At 40.3% G+C, this 27,290-nt stretch overlaps 1 protein-coding gene across 5 annotated transcripts in view; it reads left to right on the top strand.

Annotated features, from left to right (window-relative positions):
* Positions 1 to 18,484: 18,484 nt before the first annotated feature.
* fam163ab (family with sequence similarity 163 member Ab) overlaps positions 18,485 to 27,290 on the top strand; it is a 38,096-nt gene continuing 29,290 nt past the window's right edge. For 3 of the 5 annotated variants that reach the window (XM_047375903.1, XM_047375905.1, XM_047375902.1), the window contains exon 1: positions 18,492 to 18,985. The gene's annotated coding sequence lies outside the window, so the exon portion shown is untranslated. Of the gene's footprint in view, positions 18,986 to 23,209; positions 23,744 to 27,290 lie in introns of those variants that run through there. The other 2 variants (XM_047375906.1, XM_047375904.1) reach the window with 2 other exon arrangements.

The following is a 27,290-nucleotide window of genomic DNA, read 5'->3' as shown; positions in this document are numbered from 1 at the left end:
ACCAATATATTTGTGTTTGGCCTGGTCATTTATCTACAATCAACTCCATACAGGTTCCTCCTATTCCTCGCTCTTCTTCCTCCAGTTGTGCACCTGGACACAGATGTGACCAGCCTTGTTTGACAGCAGTAATTGACTGCAGCTGGGCTTCAGGCACAGTTAATAAACTATGGCAGAATCGGACAGTTCCATTAAGCAATATCTATGGCCGCCACAAATAATTGATATGCAAATATGCCGGACTGTATGCATTCGCTGTATTGTGCTTGGGCGAGAGTGCAATGCATCAAACTGCCAAAGACGATATGCTCCCTTTCTTCCATCACGATCTTTTCTACACCCCAGCCCTCATTGCTTTCCCTCTTCAAACAAATATATGTTGTACAATTTCACATTTTTAGAGAAAAGTTACCAATCGAAATATAAACGCATAATGTAGGTATAGCTATCCTTCGAGATCTGTAGGGAGTGCTTGCCCTTCAGTAAGTACTGCCATCCTCGCTCTTTTCAGATCTGTCCCATTGCTGCATAAGACAGGATTTATACAACAAAGGACTTTCAGCTATGTACCATATCTGGCATGAGCAGACTGATTTCCATGCATGTATTTGACATAAGTACACCAGCAACCAGTGTACTGTCTTAAAATGCTTAGAGAGCTCCAACTGTAAGCGCCAGCACTGGGCCTTCACTTTAGACGTGTCATTGCAATGTCTCAATGTTTAACCCCACAAAGTTCTCGAGAAAATAACGTGCCAGTGCAAAAAATTACAATTTGTTCATGATAATGTGCCAGAAAAGTAAGGACAAGGCCTGCAACAGTAAGCAAAAATATCCACAAGTCTCATTCCTTTCAAGTATTAGGCTAGCCAGTCTCAGAAAAGCTCACATTTATGTCTTGTCTGATTTGAATTAGTCAACGCTAAACATACAGAGTGTTTGCACTGAAACAAACTGTCAGCAGTAGAGTACAGCCGTCTGTTTTGAGTGCCTTCAGTTGCAAAGTAAATATTGGGTCAACTAAGGCTGAAACACTAAGGTTGGGCTCTTCAACTTGCTCTTTTTCAAGCTGTGGTTTAACTCAAGTTATGGGGTTAAGGTCAAACTTACTGGTTTTTAAAAAGGTTAGAATTCACATTACATTGAGTCACATTTTGTTGTGATTTTATGTGATGGCTAATTATGCTCTGAATGTTCATTCTGAATTTGCTTTATGATTTCCCTTTTAAGATGATCATGGATTCTGTTGGTGACCACATTCAATATAATTATTCATCCTTTATCTCAATATTCTTTTTCTGAGGAAATGCTTTTCCAATATGAAAATCCTATTTATTCTTCTTTGTAAAGTATACCATAAAGGTTTGCAGAAAAAGGATTTATTCTTTCAGAATTGATGAGATTGGAGACTGCTAAGAGAAAATACATTTTATTTAATGAGACAGATTTTTAATATATAAATATAATAAAGTAGCCTTATTAATTGCTACATTTAATGATCCACTATTTCAGGCTCGACCTTCAATACAAGAACTTCAGGAAGACATTAAATAATCAGCATTCAGTTTTGAGGAATATTCACTTCTGATAAAGTGACTCATGTCATGATGATTCTTATTATTAGCTGATCATTTAGGATATACTCAAGTAATTCATCATGACTTGTTAAAGTTGCACATATACTTGCAGTATAAAGTGATACAGAATGCAGTCTTTAGCTGTCGTGCTTTCTCCTCGTTTAAGTGATGAAATGTTTTAAATGAAAGCAGCTCTGAATGAACAGACAAGAGCTGCAGGTTGCCTGATGAATGACTTTACTTAGAGCCAACAGTTTAATGCTTAGTCATTATATATCATCTCCCACATGGCTCTCCTTTTCCTCCTCTTCCTCTATGTCTCATGGTCCTTTTGGTTCTCAGTATTCTCTTTGTCCACCGTCCTTTTTCCTTTATGTCTGTTTTGATGAAAATGACCTATTTAGTATTTATTCCTGATTCTCTGGTCTTGTTTTAATGTTCTAAGATTACACGGCATTGAAAATGGACAATCACTGTGTCCACTAATTTATGTTGTGTAATTGTGACTGACAACATAAAGGCATGCTTGACAAACTTAATTGTTTTTGACATTTTTTGATTTTTATTCGGCTTCTATAAGCAAATACGTGAACAATAATTGGAAGAACAATTGTTGGGTCATCGATCTCCACTTTTTGTGAACTGATCACGGATTATATTCCTGGAGGAGTTTTGGGGGCAAGATTGGGAGTAAGGCCACTCCTTTGGATAAGATGCACTGTTGGCAAGGTGCAGGGCTCCTGAGGCTGTTTAGAATTTCTTATTTGGACCAAAGATTTTCCAGGTGACCTGAACAATCTGGAGGAGGCATCAGAGGAAATAACGTAACAGCAAGAAGTGTAGAGGCTGAAAACTAAAGGTGACAGGGCCTTCTCAGCAGTAGCCTCAGGACTCTGGAGCGCTCTCCTTTTTAGTCTGAGGTCTGTTGACTCTGGTGAGTTTTTTTTTTAAAAGCAACTTGAAACTTTTCTTTTAAAATTGCGTTAATTTGATGTACTGATTTTTGATGTTTTTAATTTTCTTTTGTACGGCACCTTGAGGTCTATGTCTTGAAAGGTGCTATATAAATAGAGTTTTACTTACTTAGCAGTCTGGGCTGTCAATTATTATACTTCCTGCAGCATTTTAGTCTGTTCTTGATGTTTTCTAGAATAGAAGTAGCTTTTTGCTGCTCTTGTCACAAGTTCTGTTGGTATGTCAGTTGCAGAGCACTCTTGGACATTTTGAGCCCTTCCTCGCTGCCACTGAATGTCTCATATTTAAGTTTTTGGTGATATTTTCTCTCAGGGTGCAAGGCTCCAGGTGAGACCATTTTCATGTAAGATGATTTCTGCATGCCTTTCCAAACACTAGAAAATAATGGTTTCACATACATCTACCCCACTATCAGTCCATCTTGTAATTCTATCGATAGTTTCACCTCATCTTCTTCACAAATTTATGAAGGCATCAAAACTATGAATTGACACTTGTGGAATTATATACTGAACAAAAAAGTGTGAAACAACTGAAAATATGTCTTATATTCTAGGTTCTTCAAAGTAGCCACCTTTTGCTTTGATTACCGCTCCACACACTCTTGGCATTCTGTTGATGAGCTTCAAGAGGTAGTCACCTGAAATGGTCTTCACTTCGCTGGTGTGCCCTGTCAGGTTTAATAAGTGGGATTTCAAGCCTTATAAACGGGGTTGGGACCGTCAGTTGTGTTGTGCAGGAGGTGGATACAGTCCTACTGAATAGACTGTTAGAATTTGTATTATGGCAAGACGATAAGTTCATCCGAGTCACCAGCCTCAGCAATCGCAGGTTAACAGCAGCTCAGATTAGAGAACAGGTCAATGTCACACAGAGTTCTAGCAGCAGACACATCTCTAGAACAACTGTTAAGAGGAGACTGTGTGAATCAGGCCTTCATGGTAAAATAGCTGCTAGGAAACCACTGCTGAGGACAGGCAACAAGCAGAAGAGACTTGTTTGGGCTAAAGAACACAAGGAATGGACATTAGACCAGTGGAAATCTGTGCTTTGGTCTGATGAGTCCAAGTTTGAGATCATTGGTTCCAACCACCGTGTCTTTGTGCGGCGCAGAAGAGGTGAACGGATGGAGTCTACATGCCTGGTTCCCACCGTGAAGCATGGAGGAGGAGGTGTGATGGTGTGGGGGTGCTTTGCTGGTGACACTGTTGGGGATTTATTCAAAAGTGAAGGTATACTGAACCAGCATGGCTACCACAGAATCTTGCAGCGGCATGCTATTCCATCCGGTTTGTGTTTAGTTGGACCAACAATTATTTTTCAACAGGACAATGACCCCAAACACACCTCCAGGCTGTGTAAGGGCTATTTGACCAAGAAGGAGAGTGATGGGGTGCTGCACCAAATGACCTGGCCTCCACAAACACCGGACCTGAACCCAATTGAGATGGTTTGGGGTGAGCTGGACCGCAGAGTGAAGGCAAAAGGGCCAATAAGTGCTAAGCATCTCTGGGAACTCCTTCAAGACTGTTGGAAAACCATTTCAGGTGACTACCTCTTGAAGCTTATCAACAGAATGCCAAGAGTGTGCGGAGCAGTAATCAAAGCAAAAGGTGGCTACTTTGAAGAACCTAGAATATACAGGTCCTTCTCAAAATATTAGCATATATTGATAAAGTTCATTATTTTCCATAATGTCATGATGAAAATTTAACATTCATATATTTTAGATTCATTGCACACTAACTGAAATATTTCAGGTCTTTTATTGTCTTAATACGGATGATTTTGGCATACAGCTCATGAAAACCCAAAATTCCTATCTCACAAAATTAGCATATCATTAAAAGGGTCTCTAAACGAGCTATGAACCTAATCATCTGAATCAACGAGTTAACTCTAAACACCTGCAAAAGATTCCTGAGGCCTTTAAAACTCCCAGCCTGGTTCATCACTCCAAACCCCAATCATGGGTAAGACTGCCGACCTGACTGCTGTCCAGAAGGCCACTATTGACACCCTCAAGCAAGAGGGTAAGACACAGAAAGAAATTTCTGAACGAATAGGCTGTTCCCAGAGTGCTGTATCAAGGCACCTCAGTGGGAAGTCTGTGGGAAGGCAAAAGTGTGGCAGAAAACGCTGCACAACGAGAAGAGGTGACCGGACCCTGAGGAAGATTGTGGAGAAGGGCCGATTCCAGACCTTGGGGGACCTGCGGAAGCAGTGGACTGAGTCTGGAGGAAGACTGGGGAGAAGGAAATGCCAAAATGCCAGAAGTCCAGTGTCAAGTACCCACAGTCAGTGATGGTCTGGGGTGCCGTGTCAGCTGCTGGTGTTGGTCCACTGTGTTTTATCAAGGGCAGGGTCAATGCAGCTAGCTATCAGGAGATTTTGGAGCACTTCATGCTTCCATCTGCTGAAAAGCTTTATGGAGATGAAGATTTCATTTTTCAGCACGACCTGGCACCTGCTCACAGTGCCAAAACCACTGGTAAATGGTTTACTGACCATGGTATCACTGTGCTCAATTGGCCTGCCAACTCTCCTGACCTGAACCCCATAGAGAATTTGTGGGATATTGTGAAGAGAACGTTGAGAGACTCAAGACCCAACACTCTGGATGAGCTAAAGGCTGCTATCGAAGCATCCTGGGCCTCCATAAGACCTCAGCAGTGCCACAGGCTGATTGCCTCCATGCCACGCCGCATTGAAACAGTCATTTCTGCAAAAGGATTCCCGACCAAGTATTGAGTGCATAACTGTACATGATTATTTGAAGGTTGACGTTTTTTGTATTAAAAACACTTTTCTTTAATTGGTCGGATGAAATATTCTAATTTTGTGAGATAGGAATTTTGGGTTTTCATGAGCTGTATGCCAAAATCATCCGTATTAAGACAATAAAAGAACTGAAATATTTCAGTTAGTGTGCAATGAATCTAAAATATATGAGTGTTAAATTTTCATCATTACATTATGGAAAATAATGAACTTTATCACAATATACTAATATTTTGAGAAGGACCTGTAAGACATTTTCAGTTGTTTCACACTTTTTTGTTCAGTATATAATTCCACATGTGTTAATTCATAGTTTTGATGCCTTCAGTGTGAAGCTACAATATTCATAGTCATGAAAATAAAGAAAACTCTTTGAATGAGAAGGTGTGTCCAAACCTTTGGTCTGTACTGTATATATATATATATACATATATACATACAGGGGTTGGACAATGAAACTGAAACACCTGTCATTTTAGTGTGGGAGGTTTCATGGCTAAATTGGACCAGCCTGGTAGTCAGTCTTCATTGATTGCACATTGCACCAGTAAGAGTAGAGTGTAAAGGTTCAATTAGCAGGGTAAGAGCACAGTTTTGCTCAAAATATTGAAATGCACACAACATTATGGGTGAAATACCAGAGTTCAAAAGAGGACAAATTGTTGGTGCACGTCTTGCTGGCGCATCTGTGACCAAGACAGCAAGTCTTTGTGATGTATCAAGAGCCACGGTATCCAGGGTAATGTCAGCATACCACCAAGAAGGACGAGCCACATCCAACAGGATTAACTGTGGACGCAAGAGGAAGCTGTCTGAAAGGGATGTTTGGGTGCTAACCCGGATTGTATCCAAAAAACATAAAACCACGGCTGCCCAAATCACGGCAGAATTAAATGTGCACCTCAACTCTCCTGTTTCCACCAGAACTGTCCGTCTGGAGCTCCACAGGGTCAATATACACGGCCGGGCTGCCAAACCTTTGGTCACTCATGCCAATGCCAAACGTCGGTTTCAATGGTGCAAGGAGCGCAAATCTTGGGCTGTGGACAATGTGAAACATGTATTGTTCTCTGATGAGTCCACCTTTATTGTTTTCCCCACATCCGGGAGAGTTACGGTGTGGAGAAGACCCAAAGAAGCGTACCACCCAGACTGTTGCATGCCCAGAGTGAAGCATGGGGGTGGATCAGTGATGGTTTGGGCTGCCATATCATGGCATTCTCTTGGCCCAATACTTGTGCTAGATGTGCCAAGGACTAGCGAACCATTCTTGAGGACCATGTGCATCCAATGGTTCAAACATTGTATCCTGAAGGCGGTGCCGTGTATCAGGATGACAATGCACCAATACACACAGCAAGACTGGTGAAAGATTGGTTTGATGAACATGAAAGTGAAGTTGAACATCTCCCATGGCCTGCACAGTCACCAGATCTAAATATTATTGAGCCACTTCGGGGTGTTTTGGAGGAGCGAGTCAGGAAACGTTTTCCTCCACCAGTATCACGTAGTGACCTGGCCACTATCCTGCAAGAAGAATAACTTAAAATCCCTCTGACCACTGTGCAGGACTTGTATATGTCATTCCTAAGAAGAACTGACGCTGTATTGGCCGCAAAAGGAGGCCCTACACCATACTAATAAATTATTGTGGTCTAAAACCAGGTGTTTCAGTTTCATTGTCCAACCCATGTGTGTGTATATATATAAATATATATATATATATATATATATATATATATTTATATATACACACACAAGAAAGACAAATTATTTTTCATCAGATATATACAGCTCAATGGAATGAGTTAGTACAACATTAAATCAAACTAAACTGCTGTTTCACATTAAGATGATCAAAATTATTGCTAATTGCAAGAATAATAAGGGAGAGAAGGGAGTGTTGGCCTTGCTCACACATCTTCTGCTGGACTGAGTTCAGGGATTTGTTATGGCCACTCCTAAACATTGACTATTGTTCTTAAGCCACTTTGTAACTAATGAAACAAAATGTTTTTTCCTTGTGATGTGATCTATTTTGTGAAGCTGCCTGCTCCATACTTCAAACAGGAGATGGTGTTTTTTTTTTCTAAGCAACTTTCCATATGTTTTTTTTATTTAATTGATTGTTTAAACAGATGGATGTGGCCCCTTCAGGCATCTGGAAATCGGAAGTCCACAGTTCTCCTATATCTTGCCTGTTTTCTTTAGATTTTTCCATGATGTCACACGATGCAAGCAGGGTGTTTGGAAAGTTGTGGGTTCAATTCCAGCTTCCTCCTGTCACACCGATGTGCCCCTGGGCAAAGCACTTAACGACAGGTTGCCTACCTATGTATCGGTATATGAATGTGCGCTTGTTTGTGACTGAAAATGTTTTAAACAAATGCCATATTTAGTATATGGGAACGTTTGCGTTGAAGAAGTAATAAAAACTCATTCTAAAAAGAATTCACATTTTGCAAATTCGGAATTATTTTGGTGATCTTACCTGGCCTAAAACAGAAAGAGACTGATTTAACGTCAGTGAGGGTTTTATGCAGCATAGGCATCTGGTTATATCTGTTCCTGTCCTCATCCCATTTGTGGATGTTTTCCAGAAACGTAGATTAAAAATCTATTTTGGTGGCATATTTACACCTGGTAGGAAACAAATGACATCATTATTGTCCTCACGCCAATTACTGTTTGAAATTGATAGTTTACTGTGTGTTTTATTGTAACCGGTCTATAAAGTCGCACAAAGAGTTAAAACATCCCTGAAACGGTTCTCTTGCTGCATTTCTTCATACTTAAACACTTCTAAGTAAATTCTTACTGTTTTAGGGAGATTTTGTTTATTTTCAGTAACTTGCTGCAGCTGGCTGGCATCCACTCTGTTGAGGAATGTGGGGATTTACTTTATGTACAGGCTGTCAAAACCTAATCCCAGCAAAGCCATTTTAATTTATTCACCATACTGCCCTTTAAAGACATTTTTCAGATTAGACTGCAGCGTATTTATTTCTAAATAATGCTGTTTTTTTAAGTGGAAATTGCCATGCGAGCTTCTTTCTACCATTTTATTGTTGCTTTTATCTCTCCAGTTACATACTAGAGATGGGCAGGTTCAGATAAGCATTAAATCAGCACTACATCCACATACAGGAAATAACATTAGCTTTGTTGTCATGCGCACACACTCTCATTGTGACCTCTTACTCCACAGGCTGCCATGGAGACGCTGCTCATCTGTACACAGCACTAAAAGCTGCAAGGTTAAAGGCTGCAGTGTTTGCTTTTTTAAAAATATTTAACCCATACAGTATCTGCACAGCTGTGGAGGACTTGTTTGTACAGTTTTTCACACTGTTTGTCAGTGATGGATGTTTGCATGGAGGAGAGTCTTGCATAGTCTTTCTGTTGAACTGCATTTTGTGTTTCTTTTCATCTGCTTTCATACTGAGCATGACAGAAATACTTAAACCTCTGGCTTAAGGTGGATAGCTTGTCTGACTGACTGATTGAATGACTGCTGGTGTTGAAGATTAGGTCAGGAGCTTTATTACAATAATTTGTAATATTAATCAGAAACATCTCTTGCTAACCTGTTTTATATACTATGATAAGCCCGGACTTTATCACTGTGATTGTATACAGTAGTATTTAGTTATATTGGCTGGACTGAATGCTCTTTTCTCTGTGTAACCTCTGCCATTTAAACACAGAGAAACCTGAAACTTTTCTGTCATCCATCACCTGCAGCATCATGCACTTCCTGTCTGGCTAAAATGTAATCTTGTAATGCTAATAGCGGTCCGGGATGATGAGAGGGAAGGTCACTGTTGACTGATCCAGCAATCTGATGCTCAGATCTAGTTTCTGCACCTCCCCCTAGATCCACGCTATTATTTCTTTGATATATAACTATATGAAATAAAAAGGAGGGACACCTGCAAAATACTGCCATCCTCTGCATTAGCTGGGTCTGTACTGTGTAGGGTTCCTTCACGTTGCATTTAAATTCCCTGTTCAATTGTCATCTTTAATTTTCCAAGTAGGAGGGTGCCATTTGTCTCATTATATGTCCATTCTTCCTTCTGTCCATACAACAGTCGGTAAACTATCATTGGACGACTTGATCAACACATCGTCAACACATGCATCTCTCTGTAAGTTCGTCCATGCATCCTTTCAGTCTAGTTGTTTCAAGTTTTGTATATTACGTCTGAGCACTACTACATCAAAAACAAAAATCTGATCATGAATTTATAATGAATTTACAAATTTAAAAGCAAAACGTTTTCAAAAAGCAAGGAATTCAGAGATTTGAGTTTTATTCATCCATCTGCCCATCCATTTTTGTCCCTAAATTAATCTGTTCTTCCATCTGAGGAATTTGGACATTCAAGTTTCATACATCCATCTTTCCATCTCTGCGCATCCAATGCGTCTGTCCAACCGTCCTTGTAACAGTTAATCGTCATTGGACTTGATCATCTATCCATCTGTCCGTTGGTCCATGCTTGTTTAGACTTTTTTTTGTGGGTTCCATATTTTGAAGATTTTGGTTTTATGGATAAACTGGAATATCATTTATGGACTATTTCTACAATTGGAAGAAAAGTAGGGGTGTTGGAAGAGTGGACTCGTTTTCTTTATGAAGCCAAGGTTCATTTGTGTGTGCAGCAAGATGTTGCAGACCTTCTATTCGTTTGTTGTGGAGGGTACAGTCTCTTCTGTCATCATCTGCTGTGGGAGCAGCATCAGAGCCAAAACACTGAACAAACTGATGAAGGATTTATCAGTTTGTGGCAAAAATATCCCCGATTCCAGAGTTTGATTCTGAAAAAGTGTGGAATTTTGACCAAAATATTTCAGTGTAGTCTATTTTAAAATTAGGTTAGCTCATTACTTAATGTTTCCAGCCTTTATCTAAAGCCCAGATGACAGATTCCTCAAGTTGTGTCCTTTAATTGTGTTCAGCTCATGTCTTGTGCCTCTTGTGACATTTTCCGCCCAAGTACACACAAAGCAGAATCGTGCATTTTTTTTTCCATCAGAGCATTTTTTTAAAAGTCTGTCTGTTCTGAAATGTTGCAGTCAAAGCCCATACTTCATTTCAGCCTTCATTTCTTGTTAAGGCCCATTTGTTTGTGCTTTCTGCATACTTAAAATGCTTACTTTAAATGTGACAACATTACAAAATATTTTTTGTAATATTCATTCCCTTGCATTAATTACTGAATTTGGGAAATAAGAAAAATAAATAGGTTTAACCTGAAAACATGGCAGATTTTGGTGAAATTCCCTGTTCTTTTGAGCAAATTTTCTGTAGCTCATAATTCAATTCGGTTTTATTTATATAGCGCCAGTTCACAACACATGTTGTCTCAAGGCACTTCACAAAGTAAATTCAATCAAGTCATACAGATTTCAAGTCAGGTACATACATTCCAATTAATCCTAATCAGTTATTTATTCAAATTGGTTAAATGTTTTTCTATCTAAGGAAACCCAGCAGATTGCATCCAGTCAGTGACTTGCAGCATTCACTCCTCCTGGATGAGCATGTAGAGGCAGTGGACAGTCACTGGCGTTGACTTTGCAGCAATCTCTCATACTGAGCATGCATGTAGCGACAGTGGAGAGGAAAAACTCCCTTTTAACAGGAAGAAACCTCCAGCAGAACCAGGCTCAGTGTGAGCGGCCATCTGCCATGACCGACTGGGTGTTTGAGAGAACAGAGCAGAGAAGGAAAAAGAACACAGAAGCACTGATCCAGGAATACTTTCTATGGGAAGGAAAAGTAAATGTCAATAGATGTAGCTCCTTTATTGGCTTTATCTAGAAAGAAAAAACAGATAAACTCTGAGCCAGTTTTCAAGGTTAGAGTCTGAAAGAGAGCACATACAGTTAGTCACAGTAAAAGTTCAGTCAGTAGCTATGTCTAGGAGAAAGATAGGGTGAAACACTGAAAGACAGGGCCAAGTGTATCATCGGTAGAAGGTGAGCATTAAATTGTTGCCAGCAGAAGCTTGGACGATGCCCCCCTCCAGAAAGGTGTCACAGGTAGATATAGAGTCAGGCCAGGTGTAGCTTCTAGGAAGAGAAAAGAGAGAGAACATAAAGTTAAAAGCTGAAATAATAGCAAATAATGCAAAATTGGAGAGTAGTATGAGAATGTAGCAGAGAGAGTGAAAGTAATCATTATATCCTCCAGCAGCCTAAACCTAAAGCAGCATAACTACAGGCTCAGGATAACCTAAGTCACACCAACTATAAGCTTTATCAAAAAGGAAAGTTTTAAGCCTAGCCTTAAAAGTAGACAGGGTGTCTGCCTCACGGATATACAAAAGCTTTACTCATATCTTGCTTCCTTCAGCTCCCTCCCACTGCTTTTCTTAAGCTTTCTTACTCCTGCAATGTCCGGCATTGTGTGAATCTCAGACTTCCATAACCCTCATCTACTCAGCTCTTTACTTCAATTTCTAAGTGCCTCTGCTGGTCTGTTGCACCAGCAGAGCCCTGTTTAGTCAGCCAGACCTTCCTTCTCTATTGATATTTTTTTTGACTTGGTTGCAACAGTAAGTAGATTAAGGGAGCAGTGATTGAGGGCAAATCAATTACTGTAGCTCAGAAGTCTGTGTTTGTGGTTTTACTGTAGGACACATCACCCAGTCTGCTTTTCTTAGGGGAACATTCTGAACAAGCGGCATGATTAAAATATTAAGCTCTGTTAGTCCAAATGTGTACTGGTGGATCATAACTAGGGTGTAAGTAAAGGTCAAAATACAAAAAGAAGAATGAGGAGCAAAGGACAAAAGAATAGAAAGAAACTGATTGAAAACAGTTTTTTTTTAAATACATTTATTGGCATTTTAGTACTTTAACAGACTTCAACAACATTAGTCAAATCCCTTACCTACCCACCCATACAAAAACAGCACATCGTATAACAAAAGCTACACAGTCAAAGCAATATGACATGAATTCACCACAGTTTGAAACCCAACATTCCAAAAGCACACAAAGAAACAAGGGCGCACATAATACCAGGCATTAGTCCTTTGATCATTTACAATCACATCACTGAAGGGATTTTAGTACAGAGTCCAATATTTTTTCAAACACGTTTACTTTGTCCTCGTTGCAATATCTCTTTCCAGATGCAGCGTGTTTGCCAGTTCTCCCAGCCACAGATCAAATGTGGGTACAAAGTCCTTCTTCCAAAGTTTCAAAATCAACCTTTTAGCGATCACCATACCAAACAAAAGGCCAACTTTCTCGTATTTATTGGCTGAGGGCAAAACCTTAGGTGATCCGAAAATGGCAATAAGTGGATCCAGGTCCCACTGTTTCCCAAAAGCTGTGGAAAAGAAATGAAAACTTTTCTTCCAAAATGTGTGAGGCTGCACATATGATCAAAAGGAGTGAAACAAGTTGCCCTTAGCAGCCTTACAAAGATTACATATTGGTGACACGTACGGATAGAAAGTGCTTAATTTTTTCTCTCGAATAGTGAAGTCTATGCATTGTTTTGAATTGTATAAGATTGTGTCTGGCATTGACTGCACAGTCATATATACTTTTCAAACCTTCTTCCCACACTTCATCAGATATCTGCTGCCCCAACTCATCCACCCATGCCCTCCTGATGCTAGGTGTGTCCACTGGTATATTGTTGAGAATCTTATAAAAGTATGAGACTGCCCCCTGGTTAAAAAACGAAAGAACATCATATACAGAACACAACTGAGCAAAAGATGCAAAGGTACCATCAATATAGGTCCCCTATCGCACGGATACCTTTCATTCCCCACATTTGAAAAACGGCGTCGCTGAGACCCGGAACAAAGGAATGGTTTTCACATATGGGGGCATCAAAGTAGACTGTCAGAGTTTTTATATAATTCTGTATCTGCTTCCAAATTCTTATAGTATTGCCAATAACAAAATTATTATTATAAAGTGGTTTTTTATTTTATTTTAATAGGACTGGCAATCAGGGACGTATTGTGGCAATGCAGTCGTTCCAAGGATAACCAGGCAGGACAAGAATTGTTGGATGAGTGCGGACCTTTCTTCCACCATGCCATAATGGATAAGTGAGCTGCCCAATAATATAATTTGAAATCTGGCAAGGAGAATTTACCTTTTGTTTGTGGTTTACATAAGTGTTTTTCGGAGATTCAGACATTCTTATAGCCCCAAATAAAGGGGACGATAATGGAGTCTAACTGTTTGACGTATGACATACCTATAAAACATGGAACAGAATGGAATAAATGAAGAAGCCGTGGCAATACCACCATTTTAATAGCGTTAATGCTACCAGCCATAGATAGTGGGAGAGTCTTCCAAACGTCAATATTCTGCTTAAGTTGTAAGATTTTATTCTGCCAATTCAATTGTAGGAGCTTCTCAGGTCTCCTCGTTATCTTCACACCTAAATATGTGAAGGTGTTATGGGTTATCTTAAATGGCGCGCACTGCAAAAAAGTCAGATCGTCTCCTGATGTGAGGAGCATTGCTTCACTCTTATCCCAATTAATGGAGAAACCAGAGAAGCTAAATTATTTCAATCTATTTTATAAATAGAGGCCCAAAACCAAATTTATTAAGAGCATACATCATATATGGCCATTCAACTTGGTCAAATGCACGCTGTGCGTCTAGTAAAATAACCATGGCCTCGTCTATATGGTTTGAGTATAGTATATTGAAAAGACGCCGTAAATTAAAAAACATGTGTCTACCTGGTAAAAAGCCAGTCTGATCTGGATGGATGATTAAACTTAGGTATTCTCTGAGTCTGTTAGCTAGGATTTTCCCAAGAATTTTGGTTTCTAAAGGTAATAAGGAAATTGGGTGATAGGAAAAACAACCCCCAGGTCACGGCCAGGTTTAGGAATAAGCGAGATATTGGCTTTTGTATAAAGTAGGAGGAAGTTTAGCTATTTGCTTAGAGTGGTTTAACATACGCAGAAGTAAAGGCGATAGTTTGGGACTGAATGCTTTGAAAAACTCAACGCTGAAACCATCGGGACCTGGCGCTTTATTATTGGGAAGAGCAGAGATGACACATACAATCTCCTGCAGAGTTATATTAGCTTCTAGTACTTCCGCTGAGTCTGACAGTAGTCTCGGCAGGATTAGGTTATCCAAGAACCTTTACATTTTTTCAACATCGAATTTTCCCTGCAATTGATAAACTTTGGCATAGAAGTCTGCAAAGCAGTCGTTAATTTTATCTGGATCTGTGAGCGCCATCTTCAAGCTTAATACAATGTATAGCTCTCGATGCCTGCAACTGTTTAAGCTGTCGAGCTAGTAATTTATGCGGTTTGTTGCCCAACTCAAACCATCTTTATTTAACTTGTAACAGCAATCTAGAAACATTTCTTGACATAATAGAATTATATTCATATCGCAGAGCTGTTATTTTATTTAGAGTATCTGGACTCTGTTGTAATTTATATGAGCCGTCTTGGCTAGTCAGCAGATTGTCTATTTCATTCAACATCAACTTGGACTTTTTGTTTTTCGCCGCCTCGTACGACACTATACAGGTCCTTCTCAAAATATTAGCATATTGTGATAATGTTCATTATTTTCCATAATGTCATGATGAAAATTTAACATTCATATATTTTAGATTCATTGCACACTAACTGAAATATTTCAGGTCTTTTATTGTCTTAATACGGATGATTTTGGCATACAGCTCATGAAAACCCAAAATTCCTATCTCACAAAATTAGCATAAATTACTAGCTCGACAGCTTAAACAGTTGCAGGCATCGAGAGCTATACATCGTATTAAGCTTGAAGATGGCGCTCACAGATCCACATAAAATTAACGAGGAATTTTGGGTTTTCATGAGCTGTATGCCAAAATCATCCGTATTAAGACAATAAAAGACCTAAAATATTTCAGTTAGTGTGCAATGAATCTAAAATATATGAATGTTAAATTTTCATCATGACATTATGGAAAATAATGAACTTTATCACAATATGCTAATATTTTGAGAAGGACCTGTACATCCCCTTATGACCGCCTTCATAACTTCCCAAAGCATTGAGTCATCCACATCCACTGTGTCATTAGAGCTCGAGTATAACTTGATTTCCTTTGAGATATAGGAGAAAAATTCTTTATCCTTCAGCAGAGCGTTATTCAGGTGCCAATTGAACCTGCCCTTCTCATAATCCAGTTTAAGATTCAAACACACAGGCGCATGATCTGATATATGAATATTGTGGTATTTACAGGCTGATACTGATGCCGGCAATCTAGAGTCTAACAAAAAGTAATCAATCCTGGAATAGGTTTTATGAATTGCAGAAAAGTATGAATAATCTGTCCCGGTGGGGTACAGACGTCTCCAGATGTCAACCAAATTATGAGAGTTTAATCAATTTTTAAGAGTCTCTCCACTCTTGAATACACCAGATTGAGGGCGTTGTCTATCCAAAACTGGGTCTAAGGTTAGATTTAAGTCCCCTCCAATGATTATGTTAGAGCTAATCAAATCTGGCACTGCATTAAAAAGGTTCTGAAAAAAGGTGGGATCACCAAAATTGGGCCCATATACATTGATTAATGTCACTGGTGTTGAATTTAGCAGCCTGCTTACGATCACATATCTTCCCCTATGATCTGAAATTGTCTGATTGCGGGTAAACGGTATATTTTTTCTTATCAATATTGCGACCCGCCTCGTCTTTGTGCTGAAATTTGACTGATATATATGAGAAGCCCATGAGGGGCTAAGAACCTTAGCAGCTGTTTTCTTAATGTGAGTTTCCTGAAGAAAACAAATATCAGTCGGAGGTGCGAATATACTTTGCCTCTTTTTAGAGGACTATTTATCCGTCGAACATTCCAACTGATCAAATTGACCCCGCCCTTGCAATACTTATATGGATCGGTTAACATTTGTTTATGTGCAAGCTATTAACTAACTGTTGCATGACTGTGAAGCTACCTATAGAATATTCAAAATACACCGATATGCAAAAAACATCCCTCCCAATAAACCGCCAGGTTGCTATCTCACGGCTCAGGAATTTATCCGCATCCCCTGGAGTGTCAAACATAGCGGTGTTATTGTTCACAGTGACCACAAACTTTGCAGGGTACCGAACACCATACCAAATCCCATTGGATCTGCATTTCTCCCTGATAGCTTGGAACGCCTGATGCTTCTTCATCACGGTCGAGGTGAGGTCGGGGAAGATGAACACCAGACGCCCGTCATATTGGAGAGGACCCTTTTCTCTGGCCAACCGCAACACCCGCTCCTTCTCCTGAAAATAGTGCAGCTTGACGATAATAGCCCTCGTCTTTCCATCCTTAGCCTGTGTCAGGCTCCGGTGCGCCTGATCCACATCGACTGGTCAATTGAAGTTGTCTTCTCCCACCAGCTTCGGTAGCAATTTGATGATAAATCCATCAGTTTACCACTCTCCACTTTCTCTGGTATGCCGACAATACGAATATTCTGCTGACGTGAGCGCGCCTCTATGTCTTCCAGCTTAGCTTGCTGCTGAGAGCACTGATCAGCCAAGCTATCATATCCCTTCTTCAGGTCCGAAATCCCTCTGCCATGTGATTCAGCTGTGGCCTCAATTGATGACATGTGGTCGCAAATATCAGATAGTGCTGCTCTGAGGCTGGAGATTGAACTGTTGAGCTCAACAAGTCTCATGTCGACCGTGCCACTAAGCTTGTTAATAGCTGCCAGGACGTCTTCATTGGTTGCCGATGGGTTTGATGTGCTAGTGCTAGCCACCTCAGCATATGCTAGCTTCGTCTGGTCATCTAAAATGTCGTCCCTGGAGCCTTTGCCTTTTGTCATCTTGCTTATAGAGTGATCACTTATACAACGAGTCAACTAAGCAGAGGTTCTTAAAGGTTATTTAGGGTGAAATAATGGCAAAGATGAGTCGGAGCTTCCTCAGAACACGTCTACTCCATCTTGAGACCTAGGCCACACACCTGAAAACTGTTTTTTTGACTCAAACAAGCTGTTCATTAGCTGATCAAACATTTAGAAAGTCCCAATGTGAATACAAGACACTTTCAAAAGCCACCTCTCCTCCACCACCTGGCTTGCTTTTCTCCTGGAGTTAATACCATTTTGCACCAAACCACAATCATCTCTGGGACATGGAACCTGTCTCCTCCTTATGCATTGATAGCAGCACATTCTCATGGTATTCACACTGGTGTATAATTGTTTGAACAAATGAATGTGACATTCAAATTCATAAATACTTTACTAATCCCTAAGGAAAATGAAATGTTGTAGCTTATATTATACAGGTTTCCTTAAAGAGCCGTTGTAGATGCTGATGGCTGTGGGCAGGAAGGATCTCCTGTAGTGGTCTGTCTTACTACAGATCTGAAGAAGCCTCTGACTAAAGACACTTTGTTGTTGCCTTCTTTATTCACTTGTTGAGCTTTTTTAAGTCCCTGGCTCTGATGCTGCTACCCCAGCAGATTAAGATCACACTCTTTACAACAGACTTGCAGAAGATATGCAGCATTTTGCTGCAAACACTGAATGTCCTAAGCTTCCTCAAGAAGTACAGTCTGCTCTGTCCCTTCTTGTAGATGGCTTCCAATTTGCATCTCCACTCCAGTCCGTTGTCCAGGTGAACACAGAGATATTTATACTCCGCCACCACCTCCTTATGGAGGTCCACAACTCTCTCCCAGTCTCCCTGCTATCCTGGCTAAATATATGTCATTATTCTGGCATTAAGGAAATTGAAATGATTTTGGTAATACTGAGCCTGCTTAACTAAGAGCGATTTAAAAAATGGTTGCCATACTATTTAGATATCTGGTTTGAATTATATTGATCAATATTGATACTACCACTGCACTATATGTGTGGCGGCCATATTGGATGTTGAGATTGGGGTTGAGACTGAGTTTCAATTTAGGTGATCAGAGTTTATTACTAAGGCGTTTTTCACACTTTACTTCTTTCGTAAAGGATCTAAAACAGAATCAAAGATCAAATTAAGTCTTGTCCATTGTAAGATTCCTAATGTTGCAGGCTGTATTTTTGCAGATATCGCTACAGTGCACTAGTCTTGTGTAATAAAGGAGATCACGTTTTTTTGCCAGGCAGAGGGTCTGTGACGCGGGGCGGCTCTTCTCCTCCCTCCTCCTTCTCCTCCCAGTCCGCCCACCGGTGGTCTCGGTTTCTCCTCCAAGTCCATCACTTGTTGGATTTATATTTCATTTCCATCTTTTCAGTATTATTTTTTATTTTTGTTTTGTTTGCCATCTTTGGATTGCCGTGAAGATTTGAAGGTGAACCCGTTGTTTTACAGGCTACATGCGCGTAAAAAGGCGCTTATCCCGGAGCGTCCTCTTTCCCATACATCTGACCCGTCTGCTGCACCTTGATCGTGCTCCTCTGGTTCTGGATGGCTCCACGCTGGTGAACTGCTGTGTGTTGGTCGCACAGCCGTAGGGTTTTGTGTTTTACTTCGTGCGCCCCGGACTCCGGATCATCCTTGGAGACGTTCCGCCGCAGTCCCATGTCCAGCGCTCCTCTGCAGCTGAGATAAAGATGCTGGCGGCTTTTCACCGTCTGGATCCACAGGGTTGCACCGAGATGCGCTATCTGAGCATGTAACTAAAGCAGGTATGTGCTGTGATGGGGAAAAAAACAGATATGATAAGATTTTTTTTTTTTTATTTTGGCAGCAAATATTTGCTGTTAAATAATCCCTAATGAAGACCCAGTTTGGAAATTCCCCACTGTCCATGTTTACTTCCATCGTGAAAATGGCTTTGTTCTGGTTGCCAGAGTTAAAAAAGTGACTAAAGAAGCTCGGGAATAGATTGAGTCTTGGAGTTTTTTCAGCTGTGGTATTCTTTTGGCATTTAAATAAAAAGAGACTGAGAGAATGATGCAAGCCATATTTAAGACAGCGTTTGGAGAGAAAGAGGTGTTTGTCCACAGTGTTAGAAAGTTAAACAAAGACACATCAATGAGTCTAAGGATTCATTATCCTGTTGGAGTATGAAAGGAATGAAACACAAGTACATAACAGCAAATAAAAGCATCTTTAAATAGTTAATTTATTTCAGTAATATTTCACTAATTCAGTTCAAAATGTAGAACTCATAGATATATGATCGTTCTGACAGTTATGGCTCACAGCTTATCACAATCCAAGATTCAGTTTCTCAGAAAATGAGAAATAGAACATGACAGAAACATTACATTATGGCCTACACGATCACTGGGTTGACTGAAGACTTGACCGTTCTCCAGCAGACAATCATTGACCTCTACAAGAAAGGTAAGCCACAAAGGGTCATTACTAAAGAAGCTGTTTTTTCAGCGCTGTATCCAAGCATATTAACAGAAAGTTTAGTGGAAGGAAAAACTGGGGTAGAATAAATTACAGGTCACACACATATCCGGGACATGGGTTATAACTGTTGCATTCCTTGTGTTAAGCCACTCCTGAAGTGACAACATCAGAAGCATCTTACTTAGGTTAAGGAGGAAAAGGAAAGGACTGTTGCTCAATGGTCCAAAGTTGTAAATTCAGAAGAACGTAAATCTAGCATTTCATTAGAAAATCAAGGTCCCAGAGGCACAAAATCCAAGCTGCTTTGAGGTTCAGTGTGAAGTGTCAACAGTCAGTGATGATTGGAGGAGCCATGTCATCTGCTGGTGTTTATCCACTGTGTTTAATCAAGTCCAAGGTCAAGAGATTTTAGAGAAGTTCATGCTCCCGTCTTCTGACAAGCATTATGAAGATGCTCATTTCATGTTGCTATTTTTAATGTTGTATTTGAAGTTAAAACATATTTTCTTTTTCTAAACAATCAATCATTCAATTATTTTAAGTAATTACCCTTATCTTTGTGTGTGTGTCCTGTGCTGGCAGCCTAGGCTAACAGTATGGTGGGCAATGTATTTTTTTCAGTTTTACCTGTAAAACACTAAAGGAACAGTTTCACTAATAGATATTTTACAGTTCTTTGTTTGGAACTGGTTTAAAAAGATAGATAAGAGCTGGAAGTGCTAGTGAATAGTTGATTACTAGTTGGACTTTTCTCTACATTTTATATGCATGTCAGCCATATTGGAAACTGAATTTAAGGCACTTGGTGATCCCTAATCTTCCCAGTGGAAATTCTAACCTCAGAAACCATTTAAGGCAACAGTTGCATTATTAGTGACAAACAGAACACAAGAACAATGGCTTTGAAGAGATTGAAATGAAAATAATTTTGTAAAGCCTTAGAATAGCCTTAGAAGTGAGTGCTGGTCATTTTGTACCTTTGCAGTTTTGGCCTTTCAGGTTGGGTCATTTCAGCCCAGCATCAATTCCACCCACTTTAATGTAAGGAAATCTGGTCACATGGCTCCAGTACCTTATATCTACCAGGAGGAAGTTGCCTCCAGGTATTTTGGTTTTACAAGAATCAACAGGGATCAGGACCAAAATAAGTTGAAATAGAGTTAAATACAGAAGTTCTCATAGAATTAAATTACATTTGATGTGAGATTTCAGCATTTATTTAATCACAAACTATATCCATAATTCAGAAAAATACATAACTACAATTTCCTGATTGCTTTTTATTGTTAGGTTTAGTTTGTATGTTATACTTCTTTTTACTTAAGTATTTGGCTTCTTAACCGGGACCTGAGTCCGAATGTCGTACCTTAACATTTAAATGTGAGTTGGAATGACAAAAACATCCTTGAATCCTTGAAAAATAAACTCATAGGTCTTCATTTACGTACATGGTTATGAAATGGGAGGATATATGGAACCAAAGTTTCAAAGAAAATGTGAAATTATAAAAGATTTTTTGAACCAACAGACCCTTAAATGTAAACCCATGGCTTCAACATCAATTCTGTTTGAATACTATTCTTGTACTTTGTCTTCTGTTTTTTTCCTTATGTTTTCTGCCTTTAACATTATGCTCAATAATTACACTTTTAAATCAGTCATTTATTTATAAATTTATCTGCTTCTAAGGGTCAGATCTTTCTGGAGGTTATTTTCTAGGACTCTACCTCATGTTGTTTCAGTTCCTAGACTTTCACTTTAACACCTCATATGGTGCTATTTCACACCTAGTTTGTACAGGTTATTTTCCAACCAAACATGAAAAAAGTCTAAATCTTAGTAAAATAAAGTCATGTTGTATGGGGCTTAAAAGCAACTTGAACAACAGCAAAGCTTCAGTTTAATATTTGACCCTTGCGGGAAATGATATCACCCCATTAGATACGACTGGACCTTTTATGCCTCTGACTAAAGAGTAATAGACTGAACCAGATGTTTCATTTTCTGCACACGTGCAACCTGATGCTATTGCTGCATCTCTTGCTCTAAGCAGTGACAATCGCTAAATTTACAGTAAACTATTTTTGCTTTTTTTCTTGTAAAACAAAACGACAGATGTTTTAGCTTTCATCCCATAAAAATATAATTGTCATAATAAAAAAACATTTTCCAGTTTGACTTTTATTTACATTACATGCAAAGAGCAGCTAAAATACAGAAAAAGCCACTGAGCTTTCACATCACCACTCAGCAGCAGGTGCTGTTGTGTATGTGCTACATTGACCCCATTTCTCACACAGGAAGGATGAAAACTACAGCTTGACTAAATAACTGTAGAGCAGCCTCTTTGTATCCTCCCAATTTCTCCCTCCACTCTCTGCTCCTCTGTCTCCGATACAACAGGAAGTGGGCTGATTTCCCAGAGGAGTCTGCAGTCAGGGCTGCCACTGCCAACACAGCAACAGACAAAATATATTTAATATACAAGTTGAATAATGAGCCAACAACTCAAAACTGACTAAATGTATAGCCAGGTGAAACTTCAAGAAAATGTTTGATCAGATTAGGCCAAATTACTTTACTTTAACTCTAGACATAGTCGCTGTTTGTGGTTAACAGATAGGTGTGCTTATATTGTTTGAGACAATCTGACCTTGATTTAATTTGTCACTTGATAAATAACATGACACTGTTGTTTTTGTCATGTTTGAAGGCTTCCTGGACCCGAGTTCAGAGGCAGACTGCGGTAAAAGTTTAATGATAACAAAAGAAGATGCGGGGAATAGCTGGTGGAGCAGGTCATGGCGTATAGATAGTGAAATGAACAGAGTAACGGCTGTCCAACTAAAGGATCCGGCAATAAATAATGAAATCCAGTTAGCTTATATATTGAGGGAAGAGTGGAGAATAATGTTGAATGCAGGTGAATAAATCATTGATCAAATCAATAATTTGAATAAAAAGCTAACTCCGACTGCATTGTTCAATGATTAGAATTAATTGGAATATATGTACCTGACTTGTGAAGTGCCTTGAGACAACATGTGTTGTGAATTGGCGCTATATAAATAAACTGAACTGAATTGAATTGAATCAGTGGATAATGTAGATAATGCCGAATGAAAGGGAGAGTGAGGAAAGGGAACTAATTAACACAAATGAAGTTGGTTAAGAAACTACTTAACTGCTTAACCAAGGGGAAAAGACTAACCGACATCTAAGAAAAATAAACTAAGAAACACAAAGGACTGAACTAATATGGCAAGACCTACTCACACTAATAAATACAAAGAAACCAACTACGGACTACTGAAGTACCTCAAGACCAAAACACCAATAATAGAAGACTTCAGAGATGCTCAGAAATACAGACAATTGAAAACCGAACCCTAAACACCAGTTTTGATATTTTGTTGAAAAAAGTTATTTATTCTAATAAAAGCTACCCTATCCAATAAAACCAGTCTGTTTATATCACTCTGACATCAACAAGTCATTTTGATGCCTGTGGTCATAGCCGTCCTAAACAACAGGCCCCGCTGAGGCTGCCACTTATTATGTTGTGCTCTGGGTAGTTATTTTGTGCTCTGTACTGTATTGTTCTGCCTGCTGGTAATGGGAGTTCAGGGGCTGGTCTGTGGAAAAGAATTTCCCTTTGGGGACAATAAAGTCTAGTCTTAAGTCTTCATAACTGAATTTTCTCTTTTTCGCATCAATCTCTGTAAACCCGAGAGATAGTTGTGAGAGAAAATCCCAGTAGATCAGCTGTTCCTGGAATACTTTGCTATTTGTGGTAACAAGCAATAAAGGGGCCAGTGAGTGTACTTGTACCGGACTGACGATTGAACCAACATGCATTTTTAAAGTGTGGAACATTCATGCTGAACAGGCTTGGCAGAGATGGAGTTGAGTTGACCAGAACTACAACCCTCTTATACAGTAGCTTTTACTCTTGTAACACAGAGATGGCACAACGCTGACTGAATGGCTCTAAGGCAGATGTGGAACCCAATTTTAATCTTACATTTGAGCAAAGAAAAGTCACCCAGGAAGAACAACAAAGCAGTGACAAGAACAAAGTAAGAGGTCTTCAATAATGCAGTTGTTGGGGATTGAGAAGTGTTGTGTGGTTCAATGTGTTAAGATGATGTGCTTGTAATTTTGAGGTCCTGAGGTCAATCACAGGGTATATGATTGTTGTGTTTTTTTTTTTGTTGTCGTTTTAAATGCTTGTCAATCTTGGCTAAAATATGTTTACATTTAGGCATCTAAACATCTAAAAACCTGATTTAGACAAAAAAAAACTAGATTAAATATATACCAACTTTGGCGTATACATCTTCTGACAATTTAGACGTTATGAACACATATTTACAATCATCAAATGCTCACTGGGAACCCTGAATCAATTGCAAATCAAGCTCTTACTCTGTCCAATCCCTACTGTGTTCTTTTTTATCTGAGTTGTTTTGCATAGGGAAAAAGCTCTGATAGACTAGAGGAAATTGCTTCAGAATCTACTTTTTAATCTGTGAAAAGCTGCTTGTCAGCTGCAGCCTTTACTAAAATCAACTGTGATGTCGGTCACCCAAATGTGCACAATGTATCACTAGTAGGTGATGTAATTAGTTGGTGGGGTAGGATTCACTACAAACTACAAACAAAAGCTTTTTGGAGACTAATTTTTCTCTTTTAAAAACATTTAAGTATTTTAGTCCTGCTTTATAACTAGAAAATGGATGAAAAACTGTAATATTAAAGAACTGAGCTGGCTAGTTCAAATCATTTCTTTCAGCTTATGCACATGTGGTTAAAAGAACAGGAGCCCCATCCTTGCATCATGTCCATACATGAAGAACATCTGAGGGTTTGAGTGTGACATTAGGTATTCTTTAATTACAGAAGATCTTACCCTGCTGAAATGAACTACAAACGACATAATTTCAGTGTAATACGTACTCCATGAGAAGAATTTACATCAGTATTTTTTATATCAAAGCTATTTTTGCTGTAGAGAACAGTTATGTCAGATTTGGTCTCTATGTGACTACGACCCTCAGGCAGACTAGTGTACTGATTTTGGTTAAAAAAGCACTTCTGCTGACACTCTGTTCTCTGTGGAACAACATTTGTGAAAGAGTGCTTTATAGCTGTGTAGTGTTTATATATTTGTATATTTGTACATGTGTGTGTTAGGTTGGATTTAAAACGTTGGGGTTGGGTGGATGTAGGTCAGAGTCTAGAACCAGCCAGCAAAGAGGAAAGTGTTTCAGGGGCAGTGTTTAAATAATTCATAATTCCCTCTTGGCGTACAGTTGCCAGTTGAGTGCACTGTAATCACACACTAAAGGTGAGCAGAGCTGTGTCCAATCAGTGTCCAAAGAGCAGACATTTTAGAGCAGGACCCCCACCTTAAAGCCACAGATAGAGCAGCCTGTTTTTCAGTTTTCTGTGGCCCCCACTGTTATGCACTTCATTGTATTTATTCAGCATTGAATCACTGCAAATATCATCTCAATTCACTTTATAAATCAAATGGGCACAATTAATATCCACTCGTACTCGTACTCGTCGTCTTCCGCTTTATCCGGGACCGGGTCGCGGGGGCAGCAGACTCAGCAGAGACGCCCAGACGTCCCTCTCCCCAGACACCTCTTCCAGCTCCTCCAGGGAGAGCCCAAGGCGTTCCCAGGCCAGCCGAGAGACATAGTCCCTCCAGCGTGTCCTGGGCTGTCCCCTGGGCCTCCTCCCGGTGGGACGTGCCTGGAACACCTCCCGAGGAAGGCGTCCAGGAGGCATCCGGTATAGATGCCCGAGCCACCTCAACTGGCTCCTCTCGATGTGGAGAAGCAGCGGCTCTACTCCGAGCTCCTCCCAGATGGCCGAGCTCCTCACCCTATCTCTAAGGGAGTGCCCGGCCACCCTACGGAGGAAGCTCATTTCAGCCGCTTGTATCTGGGATCTCGTTCTTTCGGTCATGACCCAAAGTTCATGGCCATAGGTGAGGGTAGGAACGTAGACCGACCGGTAAATCGAGAGCTTTGCTTTTCAGCTCAGCTCTCTCTTCACCACAATGGACCGGCACAGTGCCCCCATTACTGTGGCAGCCGCACCGATCCGTCTGTCTATCTCCCGCTCCATTCTTCCCTTACTCGTGAACAAGACCCCGAGATACTTAAACTCCTCCACTTGAGGCAGGAACTCCCCTCCAACCTGAAGAGGACAAGCCACCCTTTTCCTTTCGAGTACCATGGCCTCGGACTTGGAGGAGCTAATCTTCATCCCAGCCGCTTCACACTCGGCAGCGAACCGCCCAGGCGCATGCTGTAGGTCTTGGCTAGAGGGGGCCAGCAGGACCACGTCATCTGCAAAAAGAAGAGACGAAATCTTCTGGTCCCCAAACCAGACCCCCTCCGGCCCTTGGTTGCACCTAGAAATCCTGTCCATAAAAGTTATGAACAGGACCGGTGAAAAAGGGCAGCCCTGCCCGAGTCCAACATGCACCGGGAACAGGTCCGACTTAGTGCCGGCAATGCGGACCAAACTCCTGCTCCGCTTGTACAGAGACCAGATGGCCCCTAATAAAGAGCCACCGATTCCATACTCCTGGAGCACCCCCCACAGGGCATCACGAGGGACACAGTCAAATGCTTTCTCCAGGTCCACAAAACACATGTGAACCGGTTGGGCAAACTCCCATGAACCCTCAAGTACCCTGTAGAGGGTATAGATCTGGTCCAATGTCCCACGGCCGGGACAAAAACCACACTGCTCCTCCTGAAGCCGGGGTTCGACTATCGGCCGGACTCTCCTCTCCAATACCCTGGCGTAGGCCTTACCAGGGAGGCTGAGGAGTGTGATCCCCCTGTAGTTGGAACACACCCTCCGGTCACCCTTCTTATGAAGGGGGACCACCACCCCAGTCTGCCAGTCCAGAAGCACTTTCCCCGTCCGCCACGCAATGTTGAAGAGACGTGTCACCCATGACAGCCCCACAACATCCAAAGACTTGAGGGACTCAGGGCGGATCTCATCCAACCCCGAAGCCTTGCCACCGCGGAGCTTTTTAACCACCTTGGTGACTTCAGCCTGGGTGATGAAATTAATATCCAGTAAAATCAAATTCAGTCTAATTCATTTCAATACTATCTAACTGAACCAGATTAAATTTGAATATCTTTCATGAGTTAATTTATTTCAGTAATTCAGTTAAAAAACTAGAAATCATATATGATTGACATATTTATTTCAAGAGTATTTCAAGCATTTATTGCTGTTAATGATTGTGGCTTTTTGCTGATAAAAATTTTTATGTAATCTAATGTTCTAATGCCATTTTTCACAAAATTTGAATACTGCATGAGACCAATAATACATAAATGTTGGCCTACTGAAAACTATGTCCATATACTGTACAGTATATTTGGTCTGGGCTCCTTTTGCATGAATTATTGCATGAATGCTGCATGGTTATCTAGGTGATAACCCTGTAGCTTAGCTGAGGTGTTAAGAAAGCCAAGGTTGGTTGCTGCTGGTGGCCTTTAGCTTGTCTAAATTTTTGGCTCTGGTGCTTCTTATCTTCCTAAGAGGAAACACAGTGGACCAACACTGGCAGATGACTTGGCT

This window comes from Girardinichthys multiradiatus, chromosome 9 (genome assembly GCF_021462225.1).
Source record: "Girardinichthys multiradiatus isolate DD_20200921_A chromosome 9, DD_fGirMul_XY1, whole genome shotgun sequence".
NCBI classification, from domain to species: Eukaryota; Metazoa; Chordata; class Actinopteri; order Cyprinodontiformes; family Goodeidae; genus Girardinichthys; species Girardinichthys multiradiatus.
This window is presented reverse-complemented; position numbering and strand designations above follow the sequence as displayed.